This window comes from Belonocnema kinseyi, chromosome 5, assembly GCF_010883055.1.
Source record: "Belonocnema kinseyi isolate 2016_QV_RU_SX_M_011 chromosome 5, B_treatae_v1, whole genome shotgun sequence".
In the NCBI taxonomy this organism is placed as follows: Eukaryota; Metazoa; Arthropoda; class Insecta; order Hymenoptera; family Cynipidae; genus Belonocnema; species Belonocnema kinseyi.
Window position 1 is genome coordinate 58394133 of NC_046661.1, and position 13251 is coordinate 58407383.

The window sequence follows — 13251 nt, forward strand, 5'->3', positions numbered from 1 at the left end:
CAACAAATCCTTGTGAATCTTTCCACCGTTATTTTAATCAGTCTTTTAATCAAACGCATCTAATTTTTTTCCATTTCACTGAAGTTTTGGAAGAGATTCAACTTTAAACCCAGATTAAATGTAAAAGTTTTCATTTGTCTAGTAAATTTCAGAACTGTGAATCGAAACGCAAGCACTCATTTGTTTTAAAACAAATTAAAATGTATCAGACCAAAGAACTTTCGAGATTGACCTTTGTTGAACTAGTATCGCGTTATTATGGTGGACAAATCTATTCCCAATACAATTTCAGATATCACTGAACCGGTGCCTACCTGTGAAACTCGGGAGCGAAAAGCATACTACCCATATAAACATAACAATTTAAAATATGGAATTTTCCAAATTGAAAATAAGTAAATGACAACGCAACAATTTCTCGATACTCGCTTGTCAACTTTTGACATTTTAAAACTTTTGAATTTCTGAAATTATAAAATTAATTTTTTTTTTCATGACTCAACTTGTCTTGTTAAAAAAGTTGAGATCGAGCGACCAAGACTTTAGACAATTACGAACTCTCAAAGAAGAATTTTGAGGATAGTTTACTTTCCGAAAATAATAATTTATTACGAGAAGAAGGGGGCATCCAAAACAGCAGAAATTAAAAACTAATTTTAATAATCATAAATTTAAAAAGTATGGAAATTATAAATTTAAATTTACAAATAATGTAAATTTTTAAAACAGACTTGTTTTTCCCGATTTTCTACACTTCTCGAGATTATTGACTACCACTGTCAAGATCAATATCTTGTACGTGACACGCAAGCAAAATATCAATCTTGATGTTTTCCTGTCATATTATAATAAAATAATATAGCATATTATAAATATATTGCTTATATAAAATTTTCCATTCATTCCTCCCAAACGATTTTGCAATATAACACACATATCAGTGTCGTCTTATTTTTCTTGAAGGAAATTAAAATGGTGAAATCCTTGAATTGCGAAACGAACCTATAATTAGAAAAAAATCATATTTTGCGGTTTGTTATTTGCAAAGTACTCCAGTTATAGAAAATGCTTATACTTGATAAAAGATTAAAATTTTATCTTATTTAAAAAGCTTTGGAATGCCTCACATAGTAAAAACTCTCGGCGTTGGGATACAAAAATATCGTCTATTTTTATTTGCCGCAAAACTATAAAAGCATTGGTAGAGTGGTACGATTCACACTACCATGAATAATTTTATTTGTATGGAAATGGTACCCTTAAAATAGCTCGATATTTTCTCCAAAATCGTTGCGTAATACTTCAAGGGGTCCTTTCCATTATTAAAGATTCAACTTGAATAAAACTTCATTTATTCCGAAAAAGTCTAAAATCTCGAAAACATCTCGAATGTCGACATCTTGTTTAGAAATACCTCGATCGATTATCGAGATCTATTCCCAAAAAAGTGTCATAATTCTCACAATTCTAAAAAATCTCGAATTTCAAAATACATGCTTTAAATATCGAGATCTTATCTCAAAAAGTTATGGAATATATCGAACAGGCTTGATACAAGACCTAGAAAACCTGGAGAATTGATGGACTTTTGAAATACTGGAATTTGTTTAGTTGTTCCTACTTCAGAAAAATTCTTCTAATACTTTACGATAGATTTTTAATTACATAATTGATACGACTTGAGTTTTTTTTTACTAATAAAGATAACACTGTCCTACATGAGTTTTGCGAATAAGATGGCACCTAGTGTTTCGGAATGGATATTTTCGTGCTCAGCACGAATTTGGGTTTAAAAACTTTCCATCACGTTACGTTTTTGAGAAAATAGGGGTTGCAATCCCTAAAAACGGCGTTTTTATCCATTTTTGAAAAATTGTAGAGCTGAGCTATGACGTGCTACAAACTTCGCTAATATCAGAAATTAAAGGATGAAACAAGCCCTTTCAAATGAGCCGCATGCAAAATTAATCGCATGCGCCCTTAGAGCGGGGGTGTGTTTTTCTTTAGGGGTGGAGGAAGAAAATGAACACAGAAAGGATTTTAACATACTTGCACCTATGCCCAGGCATAATAAAATGTGTAGTGCTTTGAAGGTTTTAAGGGTCGCTGATTACGAATATGCAGTTACATTAAAAAATTTTTAAATGGCGGATCCAATATGGCGGAATATATTTTTTTAATTCAAACGGATTTGCTTGAATATTGGCAGTTGGTATAGTACAGGGTTAATTAAAAAATTGATAAAGAAGTGAATTAGGTATCCCAACTTAACACAGATTTTTTAGATCATTCAGGTGCAAAATTTTTAACACTCTGTTTCCCAGAGTGCACCACGTGGAGGCGATCTAAGTTACACTCCTTTTTTTTAAATTTTTATCCTTTTTTAGTTTTATGTATTTATATATATTGTTCATTTTTCAAATATTTTTTGTACTTTATTAATAAAAACCCCCGAGTAACAAGTTTCAAGCGAATACGATCAAATTTTAAAAAAATGGTCCGCCATATTGGATCCGCTATTTTGAAATTTTAAAACTAGACTGCGTATTTGTAATCAGTGACCCTTAAAAACTTTAAAAGCACTGCATATTTTATTATGCCTGGGTGTGGGTGTAAGTGTGTTAAAATCTTTTCTGTTTTCATTTTCTTCCTCCACCCTTAGAAAAAAACACTCCCCCCGCTCTAAGGATGCATGCGATTAATTTAATATGGGGCTCATTTGAAGGGGCTTCAGCTCTACAATTTTTCAAAAATGTCTAAAAACGCCATTTTGAGGGGTTTCAATCTTTATTTCTCAAAAACGTGACGTCTTTGCCCACGTTTCGGAGCGACTGACCTTCGCAAAATTGGGGTAACCAGTGCTCCGAATCTGGAGCAGACGCCTCACCAAACCGAAGTGCAGCAAATCTCTCACCGCTAGCGCGACGGCTTTGCCTAACTTCTCTTTGTGCAGGCCATAGTGATATCATATAGTCAATATACATAATGCGTATAGCTATAATAGAGATATTAAGAATAGGTGCTGGAAGGAATTATCGGAATAGCACGGATGCATTATGGGAGCATTGTAATAAAATGGTGACAGTCTAATCGGGAGCAGTAACAGTTCAGATTTACCTTAAACATTTAAAAGATCTTTACCATTTAAAATGCACGCGAATGTTTGTATTAAGTAGAAGTTTTGTCGGGGTAATAATAATTTATAAGTGTTTCGATTGTAGGCGGTAAATAAATTGAAATATAAAGAAACGTGAGGGAAAAAAACAACAAACATGTCCTCCAAATACATTACACGGATTTCACTGAAACCCATTTTCTCTATAACAGACGAAAAATTGGTTACTGTATGGAAATGTATTTTCATAACCAATACTATATTCTAGATTCACTCGTTCGCCTCAAGAAAATTTTTTCCGTGTATCTTGCCATATCACCCTGACACCATGACCTAGCCTAGACTTTCCTTGAAACTTGACCTGATTTGAATGGAAATTAGTCATATAATTATGTATATTAATTATATCTAAAATTCTAATTTCTATACGTTGTTTTGATCGGGGAAAAAACGGGAACCCCCTGGGAATGTCCAATTTCCAAAGCACTAGCAGTTTTTCTGATGACTTATGCGAACTTAAATTATTTTTCTGCATTACTTAAATGCTTCGTCCGTAAATCCGTATTTTTATTTTAAAAGACCCCTACTGTTAGATGCATTTAGTTAGAAAAAAAAAAGATTTTTCGAAAGATAAAAATCCAGGATTGTAGAGAGAAAAACAGTTACTCCCCTGAAATCTGAAATCTAAATCTTGTTTTTCTCGTCGGGCGGCGTCGAGGAGCGAATTCCTAAAAATGAATAATTCCTGAGATTCGCGCAACCGGTTCTCCGGAGGAGGTTTTCGTGTCGGATAAGACTGCCGGAGTCTGGTTAGATTAGCCACGATCTAGCGATCCTTTCTCGACGCGACGGATCTCTTCCCACGATAAATATAGTCTACTACTCTACTATACTCTAACGGCTAACCCGCAGCATTGCTCTACTCGGCACGTCAGCAGCAACGGTTCCACCTTTACAGTCTGCTATTACCCCAACCCCACCCCACCCCCAACACCGACTCACTCGCGTCTAGTCTAGTTCTATACCTGGGTGTGACCAGAAACCAATTCCAGTGGAATCTAAATAAAGGTGCCTTCTCCATCTCTGTCGAACATTTGAAAAAAGAGGCATATTGCACCAACCAGACCGTCGACTTTTTACGCTGCAATTTCCACCTTGTAAGAATTATTGTTGGATGTTAGGCTAGATCTTTCATCATGCCGCAATGGGGGAGATCGAATCGTCAGGGGATCATCTGCAACAGTATGGTCTGCCTTATTCACGCACTACTTTCTAAATTCGAAACGGTTGAAATTGTAACTAATTCATTAGTCAAAATAAATGATTTGTTGCTAAAATTCAGTCACTGATTGAAATTAGTGGGGCAAATTAACTGATTCAGATTTAGATGTACCTAAAGTTCCGAACGTTCAAATGAACGAAATGAAAAAAAATAAACACAGAATGTGCCGAATGATCGCCTTTATACACTTTTTTATCCAATAAAAGAATATTTAGAAGAATATTTAAAACCACCCCTAATATATGAAAATCAGAAAATCGTCGAATTGACCGCCTTTATACAGTTTTTTTTTCGAGTTAAAAATACTTTAAATTTACCTTGTTATAGCACAAGTTTTTTCAGGAGGGTAAGAGTCGTCGGAAAGAATATTTAAAACCACCCCTAGTGTATCAAAATCAGAAAATCGTCAAAATGACCGCCTTTATACACTTTTTTATCCAATTAAAGATAGTGTTAATTTACCTTATTATAGCATGAGTTTTTTCAGGGGGGTAAGAGCGCCGGAAAGAATATTCAAAACCACCCCTAGTATATGAAAATCAGAAAATCGTCAAAATGAAATTTCCAGCGGCTCTTACCCCCCCTCCCTGAAAAAACTTGTTCTATAACAAGGTAAATTAAAAGTATTTTTAACTCGAAAAAAAAAACTGTATAAAGGCGGTCATTTTGACGATTTTTTTATTTTGATCCACTATTGGTGGTTTTAAATATTCTTTCCGGCGGCTCTTACCCCTCTGAAAAAATTTGTGCTATAACAAGGTAAATTAACACTATCTTTTATTGGTTAAAAAGTGTATAAAGACGGTCATTCGGCACATTCTGTGATGCCCCTGTCTGCATTACATTTTAGGGTGTGTTACCCTTAAAAAAAATTTTTTTGAGATTTTTTCGTATAATACTCACTTTTATGCTTAGCTGAATTAATTCCGCTAGGCTAATTTCAGAAAAAAAAAATTTATTTTTTTTTCATTTCGTTCATTTGAACGTTCGGAACTTCAGGTACATCAGATGTAGAGTAAATTTGAATCAGTGAGATATTGGCTGCTGAATCAAATCAGTAAGAATCTAGTAATTTATGACCCAATCTCACTGAATCAAATGTATGTATAGATTTTCACTGCTACACAGCGAAATCTCACTGATTCCAACGAGGGTCGCCCAATATACTAACAGTGGTAACCTCCGTTCGGAATTTTGTTTGGATTCATACTTCTCTCAGTAATACGTCATTACCTAACTTGTAATATGATAAAGTAATAAGATGAGCTTTTGAGCCAAAACTGTGATAAAATATCCACGAACGTTTATTTAAATAAAGGCAACATTACCCTCTTGACCTTTTCTTTTCACATGAAAAAATGTTTTTTCAAAAACTTTTCACTTCTGAAGCCAGTACTTCAAGGCGTCTAGTCGCCCCGAAAAATCAGTGGAGCTGAAAAAGGGGATGAACTAGTCGTCCTATGATCAAACTTATCTATTATTTTTATTATTATATTTATTTATATTTTGAAATTAGAATAATGAATAATGCTTTTTAACTACAATTTTCGTAAGGATTTACAATTTTACAAGGATCTACATATTTTAGAAAATGGTTTAAATGAATATTCGGGCTTGATTCAAATAAATTTAATAGTCAATTTCAATCAAAACCAAATTTGAATGAATCGAGCTCGTACTTTCTGTTTATACAAACTCGGAGCTCCATATTGTCTGATCTAATCGGGAGTTGAAAGACTTTCGCCTCGCGCTCAACGTTCGTGGATTTTTTAAAACAGTTTTTTGTCAACAGTGGCTCAAAAGCGCATCGTATTATTTTTTAACATATTTTTCAAGTAATTGAACTTAATTAATTTTTTATACTTTCGTAGATTTCCTTAGGTCTTGATTTTCTCCAACCATTTTTACAGCTTTTTATTTTCTGCTCCGTAGGAAGAGACGATACATATAACTAAATAACCAACAAAATGAGAATTTTCACGGAGAGAAAAGAAGCATTCTGTAAAATCGAGATCGCAATTTAAATATGAAACAAAAGTCCAATTCCAAGCTGAAGTATTGCTAAATTGAGAACACAATGTTTGATTTAAAAAGTTATCCAGATTTGAGAAAGTTGACGTGGCTTGTGAATTTGTACATTTAAAAGTGGTACTAACCTAAAATTGGAGTAGGCTCGGCTGCGGATTGCGATACAAGATTCATTTGTTAGACAAAATTAAAATAAAAACATCCTTCCGAAATATTCAATTTTTGAATACGGAAAAGAATGATTTATGTAAAAATGGTAGCCACTTCCAGAGAGTCGACCAAGAATTTTAAAATTAAAATTTCATGGGTTTTAAAAATCTGGTTCCCATAACGGTTAAAAATCGAATTTTCAATTTTTTAAAAATAAAAACTTGCTCCCGGCATATTGCGATACTGAATAAGAATAAGAAAAGTTCGATCCAAAAAAACTTATCGTGTTCCATCAAAATCAAAATTGAGTATGGAGACATCACACTATATTACTGACTTTTTGTGCTAAAAAATCCAAAAGAAAGTAAGAAAATAAATTGTTTTCGTTAAGGCCATGTGACGAGAGGTTCACGTGACCAAACCTGGTCCTCGCAATTTTTCTTTCCCAACTTACGTCTAAACGGAATGAGGCATCGCTTCGAAAGTTTAGGAAATGAAAGAGGAGGTAATAAAGTCCATGTCTCTGCTTTATTCCGATGGAAATCTTGAAAAAACATTTTTTGAAGAAAATACCAGTGGAAGTTAGATCGGTACTTTTCTTTCTCAACTTACGCCCACAAGGAATGAGATATCGTGTTAAAAATTTGGTACGATAAATAGAAGGCATGCAAGAATGTGTCTCTGGTCCTAAATAATTAGAATAGTGGAAAATTTTTTTTTAGTTACTATTTTGGAGAAATGCCGACCGTGCTGTTGTCACACCCTGCAAGCAATTTACAATGTTGTCAATGGGCTAGTTATGAGGTTTATATTGATCAAAGTGGGGCAAAACAACAAAAGTCGATCACGAACATTATGCACAAATAATGTAAAAACTAATGTTTGCACTTGAAATGCAAATAAACATATTTGGTCTGACATACGTATCAGCTGTGTCAAAGCAGCACTAGCGCAGCGGGTAGGCAACTTCGAATTTCTACGGGTCTGTGGGTAAAACAGATTGCATGATGACCGTTAGAGAAAGTTAGAAGTCAAACTTCTGCTGTAAAAGCTAAATGCGTCCGTCGATGATCATTATTTGCATAAATAATCTTTTTTCTTCCACCAACTCTTTGAAAGGCCACAAACGATCCTTTAATATTTATTAACATTTCCCGAAAAAAAATTTCCGCGTTATTTAAACTTTTATTTTTCAATATAGGTGAAAAATATTGACCTTAAGGCTGACTTGATCAGCTGTTATAGGCGTTACATGGCCTTAAGGTTAAGAAATCCAATTATTACTTTTTATTTGTGAAAATAAGTTCTTGATTACGAAATTGTTCATGCACATTTACATTTCATCGAATTAGCGCATGTACTTGAGGTTCTGAACGTTTAAGTGAACGAAATACATTTACCTAATTTTATTTTATATACAAATATTGTTCTCACTAAAATTAAATACAGTGAACCCTAGATATGGGGCCCCGATAGAGTTCTTCCGAAAATTAACGCCGCGCCGCAAACAGGAGTAAAAGGAGCTGCGCGGGGTGAGCAGCGGTCTCAGGCGTGAACAAACAAAAGCGGTCCAGAATCATAGTTTCACTGTATATGCATGATCAGTTTCTTTTATAATTGTATTACCACTTTCAATGTAATGAACCACTTTTTTTTTCGGTATTTTTACTTTAAAAATCTATCAATAAAAATGTCCATTTATTAAAAAATTCAGAACTTAAAGTAAGTCAGTATCGTCCTAGTTAAGGAGAAGCCGGAAGAAGATGTCTATTCAGAAAAGTATCAAGAACTCGCCTGTTCAGGAAAATTGCCATGGTTCGTTTTTGCCACTTGTTCTGAATAGGCACCCTTCTTCTTTATTTTCCTGAATAGGTACTATATTACACTGACCCGACGAATTGATAACACAGGCACACGAAAAAAAAGGTCTTGTTCACCAGATGAGATAAACATTTATGTACGTTTTTGGGGTCGATGAATCCGAATATGGAGTTGGTTTGACTCGGTCAGGTCGCATTTCGTTCATAACCTCAAAAAATGATGAAAGTTGGAACATTCATGGAAACACCCAGAAAGCAAAGCGGTTATATGTTTTCAGGGTCTCTGAATCCAAATTTAAACGTCATTTGACTCGGCGAGGTCGCATTCCAATCATAACCTGGATACAAATGAATTCAGGCAGCGAAACACCCGCACGTTCACCTGCAAGGCAGCGTCTTCGCTGGCTTCGTTACCTCAACAACTCTGAGAACGAATCATTCTACACATCCCCTTTCGGGGCAGTTGTCATCGTCACAGTATCTGTCAAGGTAGCAGGATTTTGTGCTACAGACTGATACCCATGCTTAAAGAATGACTAACAAGTTCTATGTACCGGACGCTGTATAAAACAATTTATGTTAAGAACAATTTTCAGTGTTTTAATTTTTTTAGGTTATGAAAGGAATGCCACCTCGCCAAATCAAATGACCTTTAAATTTGGACTCAGCGACCCTGAAAACATATAACCGCTTTGCTGTTTGGGTGTTTCCATGAATGTTCCAACTTTCATCATTTTTTTGTCAAACCAACCACGGATTCGGATTTAGCGACCCCATAATCGTATAGAAATATTTATCGAGTCTGGTGGGCAAGATCTTTTTTTTCGTGTGCCCGTGTGACTTAAGGGCATGTGATACTTAATCGTCGTATGATAAATCGGGTTCAATTTCCCTAGGATTTTGTCCACGAGGATTATAATTCTTAAAAGCTGAATTTGAAGATGCTATAAAGTAGTGTAACGGACGTGTCCGAAGTAAAACTGGGGAGAATCACAACGCACATAACCTCAAAAGAGGCGCACAATAATCAAATTTAGCTAAATTAAATCTTTTTAAACTATTCCACAAACGAAGAATTCGCGGACGTCTGTTAGCATGTTCGCTATATCATTCCCAAATTTTCAAGACAAAATATTTATTATTGTAGGAAAAAAGTCGGGGTAACCTAACATAGGTAAAATCGATAATTTTCTAAGTAACACATGCCCTTAAAAAGGTATGACATATTCTTAATTATTTTTAGATACAATTAGTTTATCAAATCTGTAAAATATCAGAAACCGCAAATATTCTTGACAAGATTCGAAACGCGAAATATCGGCGCCGAATTTGTTTCTCGGATGCTATAGTGAATATAGTCAAATTATGCTGCAAGTAAATTAAAATTTTTTCTCTTGTATAAACGTTAAAAAAAGCTTGTTTTAATTTGGTTAGATATTTTATGGAAAAGTAAGGCTAGATTATAATCGAAATGAAGAGTTTGAGAAAACTCTGTTTCAAAATTTTCTTTTCTGGAAAAAATCGAGCGACTGTAATAATCTGTTGATTTCCGAATTATTTAAATCAGGGTTGCTATAAGACCTAGAAGGCCGAGAAGATCTGAAAAAATGATGGAATTTTAAAAAAGTTCTGGAAAGCCTGGAAAAGTCATGGAATTTTGTAAAAGTGACTGTCATTTTTTTAGTCGCATCTATTTCTTTCGAACTCTTTTTAATTCTTTATACAATGTTTTAAATAATTTCAACTCTTAAAATCTTTAAAACCTTTGTGCAATCTATTGAAATCTTAGCGAAATCTTTGAAAGTCATTTGTTAAAAAGGGGCGACTACTAAAATATAAATTTCGTTATACCGAGAAAAATAAAAAAGTGAAAAATCATAAATATGAATTAATAGTGATATAAATACTTTAAAATCAGGAAGATTTCGCTGGCCCCACCACCCATGCGAATTTAATTTTTTTTAGGACAAATATTTACTGTAGAATTTGTTCGAATTTTTTCAACCAAAATTAGAATTTGTGCATCACCGGAAGTACCTTAATTCTGAAAAAGAAAAACACTGGCGGGGCCAGCGAACCGATTCGTTGGCCCCGGCATTATCCAAAATCAACTTTATATGGGCACATTATTTTCGTCTTAATTTGTTCAAATTTGTGCAGCCAACTTCAACCCCTTCAAAATACCCCTGTGCGGAAAACAGCATGGCGGGACCAGAGAAACGTTTCGCTGGCCCCGACATTATCCAAAATTAACTTTATATGGGTGAATTATTTTCATCTTCATTTGTCAAAGTTTGTGCAACCAACGTCAACCCCTAAAAACTACCGCCTGTGCGGAAAACAGCATGGCGGGGCAAGTGAAACGTTTTGCTGGCCCCTACATTATCCGACATCAACTTCATATGAACGCATTATTTTCATTATAATTTTTTCAAATTTTTGCAACGAATTTCTACCACTAATAAATTCCCCCCTGTGTGCCAAATATTATGCTGGAAACAGCAAACTGATTCTTTGGCACCAACATGGTGTTTCCCGCACATGAGATAGTTTTTAGGGGTTGAAGTTGGTTGCATGAATTTGAACAAATTAAGACGAAAATAATGCGCCCATATAAAGTTGATTTTGGATAATATCGGCGCTAGTGAATAATTTTGCTGTTTTTACCATGGTGTTTGGCACACTGGGGGTAGTTTTGAGGGTTTGAAGTTGTTTGCACAAATTTGAACAAATTAAGACGAAAATAATGCGCCCATATAAAGTTTATTTTGGATAATGTTGGGGCCAGCGAAACGTGTCGCTGGCCCCGCCAGTGTTTTTTTTTAGAAATTAGGTACTAAAAAAAGTTCAACTTGCGTGGGTGGTGTGGCCAGCGAAATGGTCTTTTTAAAATGATGCTAATGAGCTCTTATTGTATATCCTTTTTAGTAAGTTTAAAAGTTTATTTTCAATCAAAATTGACCAAAATATTTTTTAAAGAGAAAAATGGATCTAACCATGCCTGAGATTTAACTACTTATGCTGTATAATTTTGGTTACTTAAACCGCTACTTAGTCCTAGGAACCTTTGTTCCTGTTTTCTGTATCTTATTTCAGTACCTCTGAATCCTTTTTAGGGTTTCGTAGCCTCGAGCATAAGCCCTTATTTTTCTTAAGAATTTCAAATTTTAAAGCTGTTTTTGTACTCGGAAATTGGCATAAGTAACCAAAACTTTAACTTTATTTAACCCTTTTCATTAGTGACATTTATCGAAATTTTTGGTTTTTATGATATTTATAGATTTAGCTACGATTTTGACAATGAGTTAAAAGTACCTGATTTAGCGTGTATTTTTGTTTACTGAAGGATTTTCAGATTTACTTTATTGTTTAATTTTAGAAAATTATTATTCGTTCCCTTGGTTGAACTTATTTTCAGTTTTTGCTTAGATTTACGCAATTTTAAGATTAATTATACATTATTGATACATTTTTCATTACATAAAAAGTATTCAGTGGAGGACATGTAAAAGACTTTGTTTAAAGTATTTAGTTTAATTGAATAAAAACTGTCCTTAGGTCCCTTTTTGACAAACGGCTTCAATACCAGACTTTTAAGAAATGTTATTTCGATATTGAAGAAAATTATTTATAATGAAACAACTAGAATTTTTTTAAAAGTATAACTATAAAACCTGAACAAGTGTTGCAATTTTGAAACGAGACTTCTGTAATAATAACTCTGCGTAAATTTAAGTAACGAAAATGTACCAGAAAGGTAATTTCTATAATACAAAGTTGAAAAAAGTCCGTCGGAGGAGAAATTGAATCAAGAAGAGACTCAACTAATGAATGAATCACAAAGGACCGAGGATTTATGATACCAGAATATTGTCGGCTTCAGTTTCCATTGACTGACGCCAGGATACGTTAGCTGAGCAATTTCCAAGGGTTTGGTATATCGGCATCAGGCTTCGAATTCGAATACAACACATTATACAATATACAATATACATCGTTACACAATCGACAATCTGGATTTAATTCCCTTCGACGCGACATGTCTATTCGGTATTTGGTATTCGCACTGGGCCATGGGTCTATCAGCGTCCAATTCACTAGAGACTCCCTGAGTGGTCATTTGGTCAAAGCAGTTTCAACCTATTATTACCGAATTAGATCCGCCGATATGCCCAATGGAAAGCAACGAAAAGGGAGACAGGTCGTTGTCCTCTTTTCTCACATGAAAGGAAAGATAACATCTGGAAAAGAACATAAAATCATTCTTCAGCTGGTCCTTCGACTTGGTCTGGGTAGCGGGTAGACTATAGACTGTAGAGTGTAGAGTAGAGTCAGTAGAGCGTATTGTAGATGTAGAGTGTAGAGTGTGTAAACTGTACAGTGTAGAGTCTGTAGACGTAGAGGCTTTTCTTCTTGATCTTTACTTTTTCTATTCGGATTACGAAAGATGACGGCTGATGGCTGTCTTTAAGAATTCCAATTTTTATTATAGTACGCTAAGCCAGGCTAGTCCTTTCAATCTTTTTTATCGACAATTTTTGTCCTTTCAAAGTTTCTTTACTTTTACCTACAGAAATAAAAGAAAAGAAATATACAGAATAATAAATTGATTCAGGGTGTCTACTAAACACTAAACCAACCTAACAAATGGTATTCTCTGAGACATATAGTAATGTGGCCGTGCGCTTGAAAAAGGACCTTATGGTCGGCTTAATTTAGGAGATATTTGCGTTCTCAATTCTTTGTTTTTTTTTTTATTATTACACCATTAAGCCATTTCCCTTTCGGGGTAGGCGTGACTCACTCGGCAGGGGAAAGGTGTAGTGTGTGGATGGGATAGAGATTTTTCAGATTGA

The 13251-nt window shown here is 34.5% G+C and overlaps 1 protein-coding gene across 2 annotated transcripts in view; it reads left to right on the forward strand.

Annotated features, from left to right (window-relative positions):
• Positions 1–13251, forward strand: part of LOC117172581 (ubiquitin-like protein 3) — a 265219-nt gene that overhangs the window by 129142 nt on the left and 122826 nt on the right. The gene's annotated exons all lie outside the window — the stretch shown is intronic.